The following is a 20,956-nucleotide window of genomic DNA, read 5'->3' as shown; positions in this document are numbered from 1 at the left end:
ATTACAAGATGTTCTCATAAGGGTTTGAGATGGTCTGTTTGCTCTCTTGTGTCAGGAATTTTAAAGGTCTTTGGAAGTTCAATATTGTGCACCTTTTTAGGAGGTAGAGAAGTAAAATGTGCCAGAACCCAATCTCAAAAATGTGAAGCTGGCAAGTCCAAGTTTGAAAGACGGTTGGGGCTGTGACTTTTTTTTATATCTTGCTAATCGTTGACTTTTATTCCAGTCTACTTATGTGTTTTAGCAAAGCTTGCCCTCTCCACAGGGCTTCCAGTACCTGATGCCCTACTTTGTGGATAACTGATGGGCAGTGTGCCCACCCAGCCTCTCATTCACCCCAGCATCTCAGCTGGTTGGGAAAGAAAAGAGAAACTTCATGGGTTGAGAAGGATGGGAAGAGTGCTTGCTACCATCAAGAGCAAAAGAGACTTTAATTTCTTGCCAATTAAAACTGCATAGTGAGAAACAAAGTCAAAAACTGTAAAACACCACCCTCCCTTCCCACTACACACCTTCACTCCTGACTCCTCTGCCTCCTCCTCAGGGAATGGTGGTCAGTCCCTAACAGCTCTGCTGTTCCTGCCCCCTGCTTCAGCCTGGGTCTTCATGAGCTGCAGTCCTTTCAGATGAACCCAGTATGGGTTTTCCATAGACTGAGGGTTCTGTTGGGAAATGCCTGCTTGCTAGTGTGGATTCCTCCTGGGGCTGCCAGGAATCTCAGCTCTGGCAGCACCTCCTTACCCTCTTCCTGATTTCAACTTGGTGTTCAGGTGCCCACTTCTGGGTGCTGCCCACTACTTTCCCCCTTCCATCCTCTGCCTGTGCAATATTTTTTGCCCCACCTGAAATCCTCTTTCCCAGAGGTGCCCCTATTTGGCAGCCGGACTGAGCCCTGCACTGTGCTGTGTTGGCTGCATCCAGCACAGGGCAGCCCTGGCCTCTCCCCACAGAGGCTCCTGCAGACCCCACTGCCAGCCCCTTAACAATTACACTCAGTGTAATGACTTACAGAAATGGTTGTTAAAGATGACTGAGAAGGGGATTGGATGTATTACATACTTGCAACTGCCTGTCAAGAAGAAAAAAACCTTTGCTCCCCAATAACCCCCACAGTGGCTACACCACTGACTCCACACTGGCTGATTTTATTCTGCAACCCCACCTGACTGGGTTACTTAACCCCCAGTTGTATCCTTCCTTATTAAATCAAATTCTGGATTAACTAATTGTTTTTAGGTGGGGTTTTTAGCTTTAATTTCTTTAAATTAGTTGTAGTCTTTAAATTGGTAGGAAGTAGCACCAACATCTCCTAACCTGTCTAATTAGGAAAGGATATTGTTTAATTTACTTTTAAGTCAGCAAAAGCACTGGGCACAGCTGAAAAGCAATTTGAACCATACTGAGTAGCATAAGTGGAAAGGACTTGTTTAGCATTTTTATCTTGATGGATTATTTGACCTTAGGAACAAAGTTTGCCCCGGCACCAATGGAGAGCTTCATCACTAACACTCATCTATACAAGCCCTGTGGGCTCAAACACAGGTAGAGTAATTAACTCTTAAATTGGTTTTTTGCCTCTATTTCTCCTTAATGCGTTTTTTTCCAATTTTATTCCTCTTCCTTCTTTGTCCTGTGGCTTTTTGGACTGTGTCCTAAGCACACATCAGGAGGTACATTTGGGAATGAGATTCTGTACTTAGGGGATAGGCAGTAACTCTTCCTACACGTTCCATGCCAAAAGAAGAGATCTCAGCCTGTTTATCATTTTGCTGTCATCTGGAACAGAAATGTTGAGGTAGCAAACGGTTTTGAACTGTTGTGTGCAGCAATGCTACAAAGAAAGAGAGAAAAATGAGCATGTCCTCCTGGCCTGCAAGCAAATCTAGGACTCAGTAGCTTGCTTTAGAAAATATCATCAATCCCATTTCTGGAGAGGACAGAAACCTGCTCATCCTGCTTTAACCAGCAAATTCTGGATTTTAAATGCAAAATTTCAGTGACATCTCTTGTAGCATTGCTCCTCCAAGGCAGATTGCACAAAGTACGCACAGGAAATAAAGCATATGCAGAAGAATCAGTGGTCTTCCGCTGGGCTTTCTGCAACGCTTCTGCAATTCAGTCTTTTTATCAGCAACCTCATTCAGTTACGGAAGTTCACCTTTGCACATGACATCTGCCTCCATATTCAGGTTCAATTGCTTTCTGGTCTAAATGACATTTTAAATGCCAAGCTGGCCAAGTGTCACAGCAGTGTCTTTAACCAAGTGCAACCGAAGCACTGACAGAAATATTCCCCTTGCACTAAATGTGAGTTTTAAAAGAAACAAATTTCTGATATGGGAGCAAGCTCATTAAGAAAACAGGTACCTCTTCCAGGAGCAGCAGCTGAAACCACTTTTTATTTTGAAATTATGTCTGTACCAGTAGCTTTCCACATCCCCAGGGTCCTGAGCAGCCCTTTCCTATAGCTGCCTGCAGGCTTTTGCTGTGCCCCCAGCACGCTCAGCTCAGCCCCATGCATTGGCACGGTGCCCTTCCCTCCATGGGGCACTGCATCCTGCCTTGCTGCTGCCTACAGCTGCACCTCTTTGTCCTCTCAGCTGAAACTGCTCAGGACATGTTGGAGCAGAGAACAGTGGTGAAAGGAGCTTCAGGAGACCATCTCATAACCATTCCAGCTACAGCAAGAGGAGAAATCTTTGACAGGTAGGGACATCCTAAGGCATTTAAGGATGCCAAAAGGAGAGGGCAGGAGACCTTGTCACTTCCTGCTCAACTTGTCCTGTACACTGCACACTATGTCCAGCTGGCTCTTTGAGTGCACACTGAGAGCATTCAGATATTCACCAACTCATATTTCTATGTCATCTAACCTCGGGCTTCAGTTTTTGGGATGTTTACTGCTAAAGCTGGTGTTGGGAAGCAGTCTTGATTGAATTACAGGTGCAATTGTTTTGAATAGAGCTGGAAGTCATCAGCCCCGAAAACTGAAGTATATGTTTTCCACAGCTGTGATGCATTCAGAGTGAAACCTTTGATTTACTAATTCCTTGGGGACTATTATTCTGATGGCAGCTGTTGGGGAGAGAGGGAACAGATTCTTATTTTGCTCAGAGATTAAAAAACCTGCAAATCGAAAGGCTCTGCTTTCACATGGTGCTTACAAGGAGTGTACAAAACTGGGTACTTCAAGGTGTGGGCGAAAGTGGCAGCCTTTAAATGGCACTCCAGGTTCCTCATGCAAATACCACAGTAGATGCTGGATTGCACCAAGGGGAAGCCTATCTCAGTGAAAGATATCAGAGCAGCCCATGTCAGTGGGGAAGGGCCCAGCAGGTATTTAGTCCTGGAGACCTGCTGGGCTTTGAACACCACCCTCTGGTTGCCAAGCAGAGCAAGGCTCTTGTGCCAGAGCTAATGGTGGCTTACCTCCAGCATGGAGCCAGGAAGGGGAGTGCTTTGCTGTGTGCAGCATAGCCAGCTGCCAGCAGGACCGTGCTCCATCTGCAGAAGAAATCAGATCTGACAGAGACTTCCCTTTGCTGAAGGGCCAAAACCAGGTCTGGCTATTTGCTTATGTTTTTTAATCACTTGAACCCATGCAATGTCACTTCCCATGCTGATGAATTTTGCAGGTGGTCTTAGCTTTGTTCACAGGCAGCAAACATAAAGGGCAGAATTGAACCAGGATCTTGAGGAAAAAAAGCATTGTTTTCAAAATATATGTATGTATATGTATGTATATATGTATGTAGTAATCATCTATGAGATGGATCTATGGATTTTTGAAAAAGCACTTTAAGACTTAGATTTATACATCTTCTCTCTGCTTACAGGTTCTGACTAATGATTTCATTGATTTTAAATATTATCAGAGTAAAAAAAAAATTAGAAGACAAATACATGTACTCCAATCAAGATCTGTATACACAAATGGGCATGGGTACATAGGTAGGAAAAGAAATACCACATTTAGCATCAAGATAATATTTAGGTGAAAATTTGCATTATGAAGTTTCCAACAAAGAATGCTAAACTTTATTAAAACCAATTATATAGATGTGTTAAAAACTCATTCAAATCAAAATTTCTCACTTGTTAATTAAAATCATGAATCTCTTCATTTGTTTATCCTGCACTATAAACCAGAAAAGGCAGAAGAGATTAAGCAAGAAGTTTTGTTTGTGTGCATGAGTGAAAATAAAAGTTAGTGGCTAATTTTTGCATGGGAATTTAGAGCAGGAGCAACGACCATTGGACAGCTCATAAATTGCTTCTAAAATCAAGATTGCTTTGGAATTTGTTCCCATTAAGAAGGATATGCAGGAAACTGAAATTTTAGGAGCCTAGCTTTTCTTTATGTAAATTACCCCAAAACTACATTATTGTTTTAGTGTAATTTAATCTCTGAAACAACAACAGGGTTACAAAATCTATTTTAATGCTCTGTAGTATTGTTAGCATCACTTAAACAAATCACTGCTCAAAAGACTTCTGTTTTTCCTTGATTTATACTGCTAGAATTCATATCTATTTCATTATCTTTGTCTATGATGTAATTCCTTTCCCATTCTTCTAATGTACTACACAATTTTCCCCTGTGATATTTAAATATTACCTTTAAGGCAAGTGGTGTAGGACTGTTATATATCCTTCAGAGCCCAAAGGATTTTTAGTTAATGGAATAACAATCTGTCAAAACACAGCCTGAATGTAACAGATGAAGTCTCACATAGTCGAGCATTTAGACACAGGCCTATTAATAGTTTGTTTTTTGAGGGTAACCATCCATAAAAATCCAGTGAGGCAAAATCAATTCAGCAACATGTGTGTGGCACTTTCCTTGTGTCTGGCAGTGGCCAGAGAAATCAAGAAAACCATAGCATGTTTTCATTTGAAGCAGCTGTGTTAAAAAAACACCAGCTGCTTCAAATTGGCTGCATTAAGCTGACATTATTCACCTTGCATATTGGGGAATGAACAGATCTGCTTTATTTCCAAAGAAAAAAAGATAAATTCGTGGGTCTCAGATACACCTCACTAGCCTGCAACACAGCAGCAAGATCACTGTTGGCACAAAAAGGACATTTTTGTTATTTGGCATATATTAACTTGACCTTGAACATCTTCAGTCTGACTTTCACATCTCTCTAGACCAAGCCTAGAAGTGGCTTGGTCCACTCAGCACAAAGCCACCCTGAGACAGAGACCTCTCTGCCTCTGACAGGGGATATCAGCTCTGAATCTCAAACTGAGCCTTGTCACCGTGAGTGTAAATCAGGTGCCAACTCTTGGCCGTACTCTTGGCCTTCTGGGTATAGCAAAGCTTAATTTCTGGATGTGTGTGCCCCAGAGAGCCCATTAATAATGTGAATCTAAAGCAGAAGAGCTAATCTGGAAATAGAAACAGAGGCCAACAAGGGATTTGCACTGCCTTTCTTCTTTTTCATGGACAGGGCAAGATGCTGGTGGTACCAAGTGCTCTTCCCAGCACCTGGAAGTCATGGTAGCTATCTACCGCCAAAATCTACCTGGCTTTCCTTTAACTCCTGCTATTTAGTTTGCATTCCCCTCCAGTGGAATCTGGTTTCATTTTTATAAATAAGATTTTTCAGTTTGGGTCTCTCTGTCCTGGAGTATTATTGCTGTAAATACTGACAGCCAAAGTTAATTTGTGTTTTATCAAATTGAAATTCTTTCCAACAGACTTCAAATGATAGACTTCAAATAATTTCTGATTGATTTTTTTCTGATTGATTTTTTCCTTCAAAAAATTCCTAACACATCTGTTAGTCTTTGAGTTTTTAAAGCTTGAATTAGCCATTGAAGTTTAGAATTTGAAAATCAGCAACAGCAGCTGATATTTCCAGGATCACTTCAAACTGCAGCAAATAGCAACATGTCTTTTGACACATTTTAAAGGACAGAACATGAAAGGGCAAAAATTAATTCAACACCCGACTATCACTTGCTGTAACCAGTTATGAGAGCTGAATGAAGAATTAAATTGATCATGGATATTTTTGTTTGCACTCATCAAAGTGGGTTGCAAAACTTGCAGTCAGTCATAGGCAGGTGCATGTGTGGGTGCTCTGGGCTGGGGACCCAGCGCTGGCTGCAGGCAGGGGTGTGCCTGCCCCGGGAAGGGGCTGCTCAGGAGACAGCAGCACTGGCCCCTGCTCAGCCCCAAGGCTGTCTGCTCTGCTCTTCTGCAGTTCTCTGTGGTTCTTTACATCTGTAACAACAAAACAGAGGCACAGAGATTGATCCCAGATCTAACATCCAGCTTTCCCCAGTGACTGGGGTATTGCCCATTGCAGCTGGATCTGTATGCGCTGTCCCTGCTGTGGCTCACACAAGTCCTCAGCAACCACTCCCCCACGAAGCACAGAGATGGCAAGTGGATACCTGGCTCTGTTTACCCTTCACCCCCAACAAATCTGTCCTCCTGGCAAGGTGCCAGCCCCTCACTTGGATCCAAACAATTGTTAGAACATCTATCAACTCTGTGCTAGTAACAGCCTTCCTCCTCAGAGCTGGAAAGCTTCTCCAAAGCATAGTCCTCTCTGCTGCTTGCCACTCACCACTGCAGCTTACAAGAGAAAGGACAGCAAGTAACTGCTGTGTAACTCACCCCCATAACAGCCACCTTAGAGCTACAGGGGGCTGGCAGTAGCCCTGCCACCTGCTCACCCGTGCTATGGCTGCAGGCTTGCATCTGGCAGCTGAAGAAAAGCACAAACTGGTTTTCAAAAAGCAAACATCAAAAACAGTGAATGTGTCCATCATGGTGAAGCACTGACTGGATGCTCCAAACCCAGCCTGCGAGGGCAGTGATATATCTGCAAAAGAAAAGCAATGAGCAGCAATTAATCTGTGTTGTAGGACTTGTCTAACTACATTTAGTAAACTTCATTTCTTTTAAAGCCCAAGTGGGTGCTTGTAGCTCCTATTAATCAGGATTGTAATTGTTGTTCATACTCAGCAACAGGGAAATGCAAGCCATGATCGATCATCCATTTGTCTAACTCCACACTGGCCAAAATGAACACCCTCATGTCACTGCCCATGATTCCACAGCATAATTACCTTCATGCTCTGCAATTAACAAAATAGCATCTTGTTACAGAAAGATATTAAGGAAGAAGCCACTTGTATCACCCACCGTAAGCAGCCTAGAATCAAATGTTTAAAAGCTGCTTTAGACTAGCACTTGTGTGTTATTATTCATGCGGGGTTTTCAGAGAAGAAGACATCAGCAGGCATTTAGATAATTTCTGAGCTTGTCAGTGTTAGCAAGGATTATCTGAGCTTGTCAGTGTTAGCAAGGAGCTGTGAGCAAATTTGTAGGACTGTCTTGTCCTCCTTTCTGTCATCCCCTTTCTGTCCATCCCCTCTGCCTCAGTTAAAATAACATTTAAATAAGAATTATCAATTAAAATAAAATCTTCTAAGAAAGACAGTAACCTCCTAAACAGGGTTAATAAACACATGTTCATTTATATATGCATGTTATACAGGAATATTTGTGCTTATCACATGAGTTTGCTTAAGCCTGTATTTATCTTTTGGTAGCTATTTAGCTTTTATGTATCTTAAGTCTACAGGGGACCCATTCTCACCTCCAGCATTGCCTGAAATTCCCACTTCTTTTATTTTAATCCTCAAAAGCCACACCACAGTAGGTCAAGAAAGCCCAGGTCCATGGGTTGCATAAATGTTTTGTCTCTGCATTTTACTGAAGCCTCTAAGAGTACTGAAATGCTTTTCACTCGCTGTGCTGGATTGATAAATTTTTGCTGGGAAGCCCCATGGTATTGAGAGCACTGTAGCAATAGCTGGTGAGATCCAAGAGCAAACTTTTCCATGCAGCTTGGTTTCTTCCCAGCAGGACATACTGCTGTTACAGCAATGACTGTAGCAGGCAGTGGGAGGCCAGTAGTGTAAACAGATTTTGTAGTTGAGGGCAAAGCAGGGAGAAGCTCTCTGCAGGTAATAGTTTTGCTTCTCTTGAACAGTCAATGAGCTTGTGTTATTACTCAGAGGTGCATCTGCACACCTTTCCTGCTTCCCTTCAATTTCCTGCAGGCTACTGGCCACCTTCCATCCTGTGTTGCCTCATTCCAGGGACTGCCACTGCAGCTCTACATGCTGCCTCCTGTCCATCTCGCCCCAGCCACAGCCAAGTGGTTTTGTGCCACTCCTGACTTCCTGCATCAGGATCTGCTGTCCCTTCTCACACCAGAAGCTTTCTGCCTCTCCTCTTTCATCTAATCTTGCAAGGCTGCCCCTTCTGGGTGTTAGTGATGCTATGCTCATCACCAATAGAGCTGAGTGCTTAATGCAAATGCATCAATACAATGGCCAATATAATTAAAGATGGTCTTTCATTTTCATCCCCCAGGAAACTTCCTAACAGGAAGATTCCATGATTACTTACCAGTATGAAGGAGCAAGAGGTGTAAGATTCCCATTTTGTCCTCCTAGCATGTCATTCTTGGCCATTTCCCTCTCAGCTATCTCTCTTTTGTTAGGAAAAGAGACTGTCTCTCCTTGTTGGTTTTTTGTTGGGTTTTTTTTTTTTTTTTAATTGTTGTTTGACAATTCAACCTCTTCTCTTAGAAATCACTAACTTGCATTTATTTTATTCAAAATTGAGTGAAATGTCTCATTTGGCTCAAGCCTATCTCTCACAAAGCACCCTGTCTAGCTCTGTGGAACCATCTCTCCTTGTTCATGTGTTTACTAAGGAGGCATCTTTACAAAGCTGGGCCTAATTTCAAATCAAATTTGGCTGGCTCCAGCTTTCAGCCACTGGATACTGTTGTTTTTCTCTGCAAGCTGTGAGAAGTGATGACTGCCCAGTATTTTCTGATTAGAAAAGCACTTACACACTGTAAGGAAGTCACTTCTCACTTTTCTTGTTGACAAGCTAAACAGATGGAACCCTCCATCTCCATGAAAAACACTTTGCCCTTGTCATTCTTTTGTTGCTCTCTACCCTCTCTATTTTTTCATCAGTCTTTTCAGAATGAGGACTACCTATCATACCAAAAGTGTATAAAGTATAAAAAGTGTAGAATTCATCCTTCTCCTCCTGCTTGCTTCACTCCCATCCAGCCTCCAGCACGCAGTCAAGGACATACTAGATATTTTTGTTTGTTTGCTGCAGATTGCACAGGGAACTCAGGTTGCTCTGAAGGCAGTGGGTGAACAAGTCCTTCCAAGAAGCTTGGCTGTGGTCTGGCAGCAGCCCTGGGCTCCTCTAGTTCCAGTACTGGGTACTGCTCACCATGTGCTCCAGACCTGCCTTGTACCCTGACATTCCCATTGCACCCATATCCTTCCAGTTCCAGCGCCAGCTCCACTCTCAGACACCTCCCTCTAAACAAAGAGTTCCTGAATTACATATTAGCAAACACTGTGGGGGAAGACAACCTGGAGCATATACTTGAAATATAGAGGGAAAAGCTAAATAAAACTATACTCATGGGAACTGTTGTTTCTAAACAACTTAGCAAGGGCTTTTCTGACATGGTATATTGCTAACTTTTCATTAGGTTTTACACAGTACAAAATTAACCCCCTTGCAATCACCTAGGTGTGTCACATCTCCACTGGTACCTGTAGAAACCTGTAATCTGAAATGATGAAATTAGATTTCTTTGGCAAGTCTCAGAAAAATCACAATTGACATTCTGTGCTTATTGTTCATTCTTGGAGTACTGTCACTCTTTGTTGTCTCTACCAGAATGTTTTTTCTACACTGCCTGTCCCTGCTAGGGAGTATCACTGCTACTTATCTTAGTCAAGTCATTTCAACACTTTATATATTAGCACAGCATAAGTATTTCAGTCTCCTGGAATTCCTCCAGTGCCTTCAAAATCAAGGTGAGTGGAAAAGGATCCTCAGCCAACTATTCTATTACTCCTGAGGTTCATGGGCATCTAACAGGCCAGGTTAGCCTACATGTTCATCCTACAAATCTTCCTCAGTTCCTGACAATGAAAGAACAAAATCTCTCTAATTTATATGAATTATAGGAATCCTATTTTTTTTCAAATCAAAAATAAAAATATTAAGCTGTTCTGTATTATTAGTACTTTCACCACTCAGTTCTGAACCAGACACTCTCCCAAGATGTTTGGCTCTCTGTGTACTTCTGTATTGACCTTAGCCTCACAGCTGGCATGCAAACCTCCTGAGTAGGAGCTGCCTGACCTTTAGAGGCAATGGTGAGAAGGATAAGTGCTTGCACACCTCATTTTTCCACTCAGGGGAACCCGTGAACTAGGGAATCTATTCCCTTAGAGGTGCAATAAAGCTGATGACTTCTATGGGGAAGAACAGGCCACAGAGCAGCAAGCGTTCCCCACCCCTCTCTGACAACTGTTAATCATTTCAGCTCATAACCTGCTCATGAGCTAATACAGGCTTTTAAATGATTGATGACTCATATGCAAGTGCTTTTTATTGGGGTAGGTATAATCAGGGGACTGTTAAAGAAAAATAGAAACTCCTACTCTGCTCTTAGTCTCTTGCTGTTCTCAGTTTTCTCTGTTTCTACAGACTCAGAGCAATGCTGGGACAGCATCCCCTGATCATCAGTGATACTGTATGTCACACTGATCACCATCTGTTTAAAATAATACAAAAAATGGGAAATCAGAATTTAAATAAAATCAAAGCCAGGTATCTCATCAGATTCTGCTTTCTGTGACTTTTCCTGTGATGTTAGGTGTCCCAGCTGGTCTGTTGGCATGGAGTGTGAGCCAGTGGGGCGGCAGGCAGTGAGCACTGGAAGCAGGGGGGAATTCAGAGTGTGCAGAGGAAATAGGGCATGTGATTATTTCCTGGGAGAAAAAAGCCAGAGCTATTTTGGTGGGTGCTTATGGCCACATGGTTTTCTCTAGTTCCAGCTCTTGTGCAACAATGTTTGTATTTACCTACATTTAACAGCTGACCTTTTGAAAATAATAAGCCAAACCATGAGGCAAAAGGTTGCCTCATCATTACGAGATCTTCATGCTGCCCAAGATCTCACCTAAGCAGAAAGTAATGGCCTTCTAGGGTTTGACTGAATGCCACTGCAATAGGCATGTGGCCTTTCTCTGCCCTTTTCCCGCCAGACTACAAGAGCTGAATCAGTTTATTACATGCTGCCACAGACAATTTATATTTCGCATTTGTTCAAAACAAGAAGTCATATTTGTGTAGAGTAACTGTTAAAATAAAAAATCCTGTATATTGAACTTAAGCTTCCACCATTTGATTTACTATTCAACAGCCAAAATATATAACAACAACCTCTGTGATGGGAATTGATTTCCATATGATGGGTTTCATGGAGCAGTAAATATTACACTACTTGGGTAATTCAACGCAGCCATCCATGGCATTCCCTTTTGCTCTGCACGGCCCATATACTGCTCACAGCATACCATGTTAACAGATAAGAAAATGCCAGCTAAATAAAAGTCATTTTTTCAGTGTCTTTTGTGGGTTCTAGTGCTTGCAGTCTTCAATTTGGTCACCATTTACATTGCTGAGCTTTAAGTGGAGATTATCTTGACAAAAGCCTTTTTATGCCTGAGAGTTTCCATTTTTGTGTTGAAATACCAGATGTCACCCTCAGACTTCATATATTCTTTCATTCTAATCAACAGCAGACAAACTTTGATCTAACACTGGGCACTGAGGTTACATTTTCTCTGTGCTGTGTGCTAAAGATCATTATGAAAAACTGTCAGTAAATGCCTGACAGGTTTATTTCTACTTGGTAATTAAAGAGCTTGTCTTGTTTTCCAAATGGCTCTGGAAAAAGTTACACCTTTTTTGCCAAATGTATGCCTTATTACTCCTGCTGTTTAAAATAGTTTTTGTTCTGTAAGAAGGGAACCAGCTCCAATTATTGAGTGGGGGAGGAGTATTGAGAGGAGCAGGTATTCCTCTACTTATTTTAAGTAAATTTACTTCATTTCTCATTAAAGGAGCCTGCCTATAGATAAGGTAGAGGTAAACAATTTTCCAGCAGTTGAGCTAGTCAATAAGCCTTTCATGTGTGAGTGAAACCCACCAGAAGGTACCAACTGGGAAAGACAGAGAAATATTTCTCCATTTGTTCTGAACAGCTGTGTTCTCAAATCCTTGCTGCTATAAAAAGTAGGTCATTATTATGATTTTGAGGTGAATTGTGGTGCTTTCAATGCCCCATATTATGTCATATTTACAGTTTGGTGTGGATTTACTGTGGGGCTGTTGAGAGCTGTGCCCTGTGTGATAAATTGTAATGAGGGAGGATCTGCTCCTCAAAATACCCTTCATGTGGAGAAGATAATGTTAGTTGATTGGGAAGGAATACAGTGAATGACGCTTCCAAATTGCATTTCTTCTATAGAGGCAGTGGAAAGCAATGCTAAGAAAGACCGAAAGTCCTTTCAGAACAATCTTGCCCTGTGTGGAGTGGTGCAAGAAAGCATTTCAACACACAGTAAATTTTAATCACATTAAGAAAGTGATTAAGGTTATTATTTAATGCTGTCCTGAGTCAGGACTAATATGTGTTCATTTAAATAAAACCAAAAATTCTGTAAGCTCAGACGGAATGCAAAAGTGAGGGGAAACCCCAGTTTGATAAAAGATCTACAGGCCAGGCAGCCTTCCAGAGGGCAGGCATACTCAAATGTCACTGCAGTTAAGAGATGGAAAATATTTCCTGGATTCACCAGCTCTGTAACTGAGTTAAACAACTCTGGGAAAAGCTGGGCTTATTTTTGCAGCGGATGTGGGGAGAATAACTATATCTATGGAGCAGGTAAACTCAAATGCAAGCATATTTTTGTATCTTTCAGAAAATTTACAGACTGGAACCAGAATGGCAGTTACTGAAATTGCTACAAATGCAGCTCACTTTGCTGAATTCAGTGAAGTTACATACAGCTAATCTTGTAAGTAGCAGGGTAGCTACCTGCCATCATTCCATGAAAATGTTGGAGGGGAGCATAAGGTCTGGCTGAGCTTGTTTCTTCAGACACAGGATAATGTATTTCCATTAACTCTGCTCTGCTGTACCTGACTGGGATATTTTATTCCTTTCAGTAGGTTTTTGCTCCTTAAGCTTACTCATGTGCTTTAAAATGCATGCTTCTCTGATTCTCTTGCTCTGTATTTGCTTTACTAAGAAGTGCTGGATACTGATACTAATACCATCACTGAAAAAAGCTTGATCTCATGAGTACTGGGTGATGTTGAAATAGTGATACTGAATGAATACATGTTTGCTACTATTGTCTTTTCTGAGAAAAACATCTTTCTAATATCAACTTTCTTATGTCCCAGTTGAGTTCTTTTACTAAGGTCTACCTTTCTAGTTCTCTCAGTCTGTTGTTTAAAATATATCAAAATAACAACACTATAGCCAATTATTTAGCTACAATCTTTTCATATTTGTTTTTCCTACTAATAGTCTTGAAGTACAGGTTTTATTTGCAATGTGCATCTTGTTTAACAAAGCCAAACTCTGTTTAGATAAAAATACCCCTATGTAAAATTTTCAGCTCCCCTGCCTATGGAGGCAGAAAAGGCAGTTTCATAATCGTTGATGGCCTGAAGCACTTGATTCCTGATTATTAGTTAATTTGTTAACTCTTCTAATTCAAATATGCAAAAGGGTGAGTAAGCAATAAACCATTTCAAATCAATCCATCTGGCAGTAGGTAAAATAGCTATAATAAACATCATGTTTACAGAGCACATTTCCTACTCAGTCTAGTCATTTGCAGGATTCAGGCCACAGATGTCACAGGTTGTCTAAGAAGCATTAGATGCAAGGAGTTGACTGGATGTGAAAGGGGGTTTGGAGGATAATTTATGATGATGGATGTTTGCTGTTTATGCACACTTCATTAGCTAAGTCAGTCCAGCTGGCGTTGCTGGGATTTCTCTGCTTTCCCTGCTGCCACTGGCCGTTTGCTCTGAGTTCATAGGTGAGGGAACACAAACATATGCTTGTCAATGTATGATTTTTTTAATGATGGTGTTGTCGTTTAACCCCAGCCGGCAACTGGGCCCTGCTCAGTCGCTCGCTCGCTCGCTCACCCTAGTGAGATCAGGGAGAGAATCAGAAGGTAACAGCTTGAAAAACTCATGAGTTGACAAAAAATCAGTTTAATAGGGAAAGCAAAAACCACACACGCGAGCAAAGCAAAAAAGGAATGAATTCGCTGCTTCCCGAGGGTTGGCAGGTGTTCAGCCTTACAGGAGAGCAGGGCTCCATCACACAGAACAGTGACTTGGAAGATGAATGCCATTGCTCTGAATGTCTACTGCTTCCTCCTTCTTTCCCCAGACTGATATACTGAGCATGATGCCATATGGTGTGGAAAATCCCTGTGTTCAGCTGGGGTCAGCTGTCCCAGCTGTGTTCCCTCCCAACTCCTTGTGCAGCCCCAGCCCTCGCTCTGGTGGGGTGGGGTGAGGAAGCAGAAAAGGCCTTGATGCTGTGTGATCATTGATGAGCAATAGCCACAACATCCCAGTGTTACCAGCACTGTTCCCAGCCCTATACCAGCTACTACGGAGAAAATGAACTCTATTCCAGCCAAAAGCAGCAGAGATGACTGAGGAAGGTGTGCGGTGTCTCTAATGGAGCTCTTAGAATTTCCCATTCTCTATAGAGGCTGAAAGGGATATATTGTAGTATTTCCCTCTTCTGCAGGCACAGCAAACACACAATCTATTGAGTTTCTGTTTTAAATATGACAATTTTATTTTGACTTGATATACTCTGGGATCTAACAAGATCCTGAATTCACTTCCAACATGAGAAGCTTTGTATTTGTCTCAGTCTATCAGCATATATATCCAATCAGCATATATATGCTATCAGCATATGTCTTGGCATGATGAATCTGGATTGCTTTCAATGGGAACACAAGTCTTACTAAATAATAGCAAGATTTGGCTTTGTGCATGAAAAATTATTAGGTGAATCAATAGTAGCAGCAAAAGCAACTGACTAGCTATCTGAAAAGTAAAAACATGAAGTGGTTTTCAATGATCTTGAACACAACAGCTAAAATCACACCAAGCTAACAGTTATACTACAATTGTGGTAGCACACTGTTTAGCAAGGATGAGCCAATTATTTTGCTTTTTGAACAATTAATAACACCATTTTTTTACAGTTACAGTCAAATTCCTTGAGTAAATATAGATGGAAGTGTTCATACATGCAGCAACAAGATCATGTACTCTTCAGACTATTAGTGACAAAGGACAGATAATTTTCCTACATTTAGTAAGAAGAAAGTAACTGGGTTGATGCTCACATTTTATTTTGTATTTGTGCATATAGTGTTATTTTATTTCTATTATGGGCCTTGTGAGCAGACAGCTACTTCCTTTCTTCTGTGAGCTGTCTCATAGCTTTAAATTGACATCTCCTGGAGGAGAGAGACAGCATGTGACATGTGTACAGAATCCAAGATTGATACGGGTATGCTTTTATTCATTTTAATAACTAAGAAGGAGTGAAGATTGACAGTTCAGTCACTCATTAATAAAGACTGACTTTATTCCCATTCATGAAACAGCTAGTCAGATTTTAAAACATTTAAAAAATATTATTATTATTATTATTATTGTTGTTGTTGTTGTTGTATTTAATACTTTCCTCATATGAAAGTTTACAAAAATCATTGTCAACAAACAGAGTTTGAATTAGTCTGAAAACTACCCCAAAATTACTGATCTGTTTCAGCTGTTGGGGTTTTTTTGGAAATATCATTTCTGCTTACAGACTGACAAGAGGCAGGACTTAAGTAAATGCTCACTGTAGTTAAACATGTTGTTAAACCTTCGCAGAGCCACAGAACTAATACATCATTCTAGACAAGAGAGGATCAAACTAGGTTATGTAACTTTTCATTTGCCATGGATGGAGATCTCTGGCTCACCTTGACTGAATTAAAACATTAATGAAGAGATTAATGCACACTAATCCACTGTGAAGGATTTGACAGAGCACACCCAAGCCTTGTCCCATTGGTCACTGAGGGAAGTTGATGCTGACTGTGGTTTTTGCAGGCTACCAGGGTGTAGCTTGTGTGAGAACAGCCTGGACACTCCTCTGGTGGGATGGGCAGGACCAGCTCATGGAAGAGAAAATCACAACATAAACCCAGCCTCAACATGTGTGCAGGGTAAAGGAGGCAATCACGCAACCATGTAAAGTCTTTTCCTCTATTAGCACTATTCTTCTTTCAATTCCTTTGAAGACCTCTTCAAGCTTTCCCTCCCAAAGCAAGGTTTAGTTAGATTTGAACAGTTTCACACCCATTTCTTTCCTTGATTGCACTGTCAAATTAGATTGATTTGTCAGTTTGTCTTATTGTCTGTTCATGTTCTACAATAAGATGTCAATATCCCAGACCTAAGAAGCTCATATGGTTTTTTTTCGCAGTGAGTCACATTTTCTATGGTTTGGCTGTGAAAATCGTTTTTCTCATTCTTCTGTTGACTGGTTAGGTGAAGGGCAGATAAAGACAATCTCGTTATTTAAAAAAAAAACACCTCTTGCTTCAGCTGATTGGGTGGAGAGATGGTTTTGTTCCCATAGCAACATTTTGCATCCAAACCTGCAGAAATGAGGCTGGCTACAGGCATTTCAAACATGCTTCTTTTAAAGAGCAGGTTGTACTCTACAATGTGTTTTCATTTTTGCATCTGACAGAATTATTCAGTAAACACCAGAGGGAAAAAAAAAACCAACTTTGCATCCAATATGTGAAACCGGAGTCTGGTGATATTTGGTGTGCTCCAGGGCACCCCTTGAACTGCTCTTGTAGAATGCTCTGTACTATCAGGTGTCTGGACACCAGAACTTTAAGTAAACCAGTCAGCTCAGATGCCACTTTTGTAAGAGTTCTTTTACTTCCAGTGGAGTCAACACCACTGAGCAAGATGTTTGGAGGGAGCTGGCTGATGGGCTGAGGAAGAGTAAAACCCAAGTGTGAGGTTGTACCTCAGAGAGGTGGGGCAGCAACAGGGGATGGGCTGTTGGATTCTTGCAGATAGGATGAAGGAAAAAAAAGTCTTTCCCAATACAAGGAGCTGCTGAAGGACAACACCATTGGACAAAGATTGGAGGATAAAAGTAATATATGTTCTGGGTTTTTTCACCCTGTAAACGTTGATCATACAGTAGCAGGGGTAATTTTTGTGGGAATTGAACTTCAATGACAGAGGGACAAGACAAGGAATGTATTTTGCTTCAGGACTTTTGGTTCATTTGTGAAAAACTGGAAATTAAGGACAGGGCAGAAGAAATTTCCAGTAGTCTTTAGGGAAGGTGATACAAACTGGCCCGACCTCTTTGGCTGCCATCCAGCTGTGTTTATCCAGACAGAACCTCTCAATCAGCACAAGTCTTGTTCAGGCAGAACTGGAAGATTCCATGTGTTTATCCAGGATTTCACTTTAGCAGGTAAACAGCTCAGTGAGACAGTACATGTCAGAAGCACAGTGGTTTGGTCCAGGAAAAAATGATTAATTCCTCCAGAAGGACAAAACTGCCAACAAAATGCACACATAGAGGAATTGTTAGAGTATTTTAAGAATAGTATATTATATTAGTGATACTTTAATGGGAAATTGCATCACCTTTTCTTCATGTTTGGCTTTGGGCACTGGAAAGCAAAGTATGACATTAAGAATAACAAAAAGTTGGTGTTATTGGCAAATTCCTTAGTGGGAACAAGTTGAGAGCACTATAGTGTAGCACCATTCAGCGGTAATGTAAAACTGTAAAATTACCCAATATGAGAAGGCAGCAAACTGTTACCTAAAGCTTTTTGGAGGGAAGGAAATTCAGACAGATTGATTTGAGAAGTTTTGTGAAAGGAAGACACCAAAAAATATGAGTGAAAGTCAGAGGAAATAAGAAGCAGGTGTGTTCATGCTGAATGCTGGTTATTCTCCAGTTATCCAGACTTCATCTGAGCATGGGGTGGAATTCCCACCAATCATATTCTGATTAAGTGGCATTACTGCACGTGGCTAAAGCTCTTTGAAGATAAGCAAACTAACATGGCTTTGTCAAAACAAGGTTGAAAATAATTATACAATTCTCATTGGTCATAATTTTTATGAGAGGCTTTTTGGAGGAGGAAGTATGTTTTTGTACATGGACAAAACTGCAGACAGTGGATCAATTCCACCAAATCACACATGGCTTTGTGTCCTGACTTCCTCTGAAGATGTCTGGTATTGAACAAGCATGGTAAGTGGGCTAAAACTGTAAGAGAAAAGGGGCACACAGACTGATGTCAGAGTGAGTGTACCAAGGAGGAATATAAAGTTACAGCAGCAGAGGGGCAGGAGAACGTGGGTGCCAAGGGCTATGTACAGTCATAACAACTGATAAAAATCAGCAAAAAACACCACAAAACCCAAAAACACAGTGATGGGATGAAAGAGTGGAAACACAAGCAGTCCTGAGGCCTGAAATGATGTTATCTCAGATAAGACAAGACAAGACAAGTCAGTAAATTTAATTATTTGCTATTGTTTTGCCAGATGGCCTGGAGTTGTAGCAAAAATCCCTACCCACCACATTTCTCGATAGCTCTGGATTCCAAACTTTTCATCTATATTAAAATGCTTATATTTTCAAAATAAAGAGATGTACTTAATTTTTTACAGCTCCAGAAAAAAAATGCAGAAGTCAGCAGTAGAAGGAGATAGAGCTGTTATGAGAAAGTAATTTAAAACCATGCACTGAGGTGAGTTATCTAACACAGCCTTGGACACCAGGATCTATCTCCAGGGCAAATGCTCAGCCCTGAATTGAGAACACATAAGCTCTGGCCTTGAGATGGGAACCAGACTTCACAACCTGTTGTTAGGAATCCCAAGGAGGTTGTTCTCTGAAAAATCTCTTTCTATTGCTGACTTTGGATAGTTTCTGGCTTATCAGAAGATGAAACCTGTTCCAAAGCATTGAATCCTACTAATGGATAAAAAGCCAAGGTACCAAACACAGATGTTTGGAGTACTCTAAGAACTCCATACATGTAATTTTATCATTGCAACACCTAAATCTTGGGATTTCAACTCTTTTTTAATCACACTCTGAGATTTTCTTCAGAAAATAAGTCATTTCAGAGCACAGATATTTTCTTGAGTGTAACTGCAGAGAAAACAAACTATATAACCAGAGAAGATTCCCCTACGTCTATGGTCTAGGATTATTGCTGATGTTCTTATTCTTTGTTATTATCCCATTTCACTTATTAGTAAACTAGTAGTTGTATCAAGCTTATCAAACCTCATGCAAGCAGGACATGTGCAATTCAGTGAGGAATGTCTGGAAGAAAGGAAATCTGTTTGAGAGTCTGTCACAGCCGAGGTGACAGCAGGTACATGAAGAGGGATGTGTCTCAGCATTTTACACTGGGTAGTGGCCAAGAAGAGTTAATGACTGTAGCAGGCAGTATTCTTGGAAACACCACTGGTTTCTGTGCATAGTCATCTACAAATAGACTCTGAAAACATCCTATTGTGTCTGTAATATGGACATTTTGACAAAACTCAGGGTTCTTCATTTTCAGGAGACAAAAGAAAGGGAAGAGGCAACCTGAGCAAGTGAATAGGAGCACTACTGAAGTCTGTACAATCAGACCAGAGACCAGAAGGACCTAACAACCAGCATCAGGAGACACAAATCAACATGCTAAAAGGAGGACAGCAAATCTTAGCCCAATAGCTGACACTGACCATAACCAACATAACAAATTGCTAGTCACGCACATTCCACTCAAGTGACAATCCCACCATTTGAGCACCTTAAGGCAACATTGTGCTGAGTGACACCATATACCACAAGATCAAAAGCAGCAACGTTTGACTCAACATCACAAACATGATGGCCAAAATTTGATGGCCAAGTACTCTTGGCTTGCTGCTCTCCATGACACAACGTTACAAACTTAATATTAATCTGCCAGTGAATATTCTCTTGCTTCAGCTAAACTGCTCCTGTCAAACTAAGTTCAAGTGAAAATGTGATGACAGTTTCCCCTAACTTGTCTGCTTTTTATTTGTTAACTATCTTACTAGAAATTAATTTCTGTGGGCTGCTATATGCTCACAGGACTGAGGTTTCATGAAAAGTTACTTGACGAATGTACCACGACACAGAGAAAACTTGAAATAATGGTTTGCCCTAAGATAAGTCACATCCTTCAGAATCTGAAATGTGTGGTCCTGTTCTCCCGAGACACAGCACAACCTGCTGCTCTGCGTTTGGCTGCTCGGCACACAGGCTCACCCGGGGGGTGTGTGCGGGTGTAACATGCCACGATTCACCTCCACACACCTGACAGCGGGAGCCCTGGATTATTGCATTTAACATTATTACAGAAAGTGCATAATAATTAACAATAAATACCTTTCGAGATCGGGTTCTATTTTAACTTGGGAACAGCTTGTCACTCTCAGGGTGTACTACAGCTTTCAGGAAAAGTTAATTGCTGCTGGAATGTGTGTAATTTGCTTCGGGTGAGACTTGCTTCGTTACGAGAAGCTGGAGCACCGTGGGGTTCGAGCACCAAAAGCAGCGTGGTCCAAGTAGCTTCCCACGGTCGAACCAGGCATCCAGCACCTCGGACCATCCAGCATCCAGCCCGCCGTCTCCTCGCACCCCAGAGGGAGCAGCCCCAGCCCTGCCCTGCTGTGACCCGGACCGGCCAACGCGGCGCGGCTGAGGGGCGAGCGCGCTGCTTTCCGCGGGGGGCTCTCCACACTGCTCCGGGCGCCCACGCGGCGTGACAAGGAGCCGCCCGAAGCCGGGCGCCCGCTCCGCGCCTCTCCCCGGCCGCGGCTGCCCCAGCCCCGGACAGCGGGCGGGGGCCGCGGCCGGGGAAGGGGCCGGGCGCACCCACCCCCGCCGCCCGG

General features: G+C 41.8%; 1 long non-coding RNA gene across 2 annotated transcripts; it reads right to left on the bottom strand.

Annotated features, from left to right (window-relative positions):
• Positions 1-3,790: 3,790 nt before the first annotated feature.
• LOC128808067 (uncharacterized) lies at positions 3,791-20,877 on the bottom strand. Of its 2 annotated transcripts, none has more exons than XR_008437353.1 (4): positions 20,451-20,877; positions 15,958-17,571; positions 6,635-6,842; positions 3,791-6,235 (listed from the first exon to the last, which is right to left on the bottom strand). It is a non-coding gene; the product is annotated as an uncharacterized LOC128808067 (long non-coding RNA). The 2 variants fall into 2 exon arrangements; XR_008437354.1 differs by having other exon boundaries at positions 17,372-17,571.
• Positions 20,878-20,956: the final 79 nt, after the last annotated feature.

Source organism: Vidua macroura, chromosome 5, assembly GCF_024509145.1.
Source record: "Vidua macroura isolate BioBank_ID:100142 chromosome 5, ASM2450914v1, whole genome shotgun sequence".
Taxonomy (NCBI): domain Eukaryota; kingdom Metazoa; phylum Chordata; class Aves; order Passeriformes; family Viduidae; genus Vidua; species Vidua macroura.
Note: the sequence above shows the minus strand (reverse complement) of the source record. Positions and strands in the feature narration are given on the sequence as shown.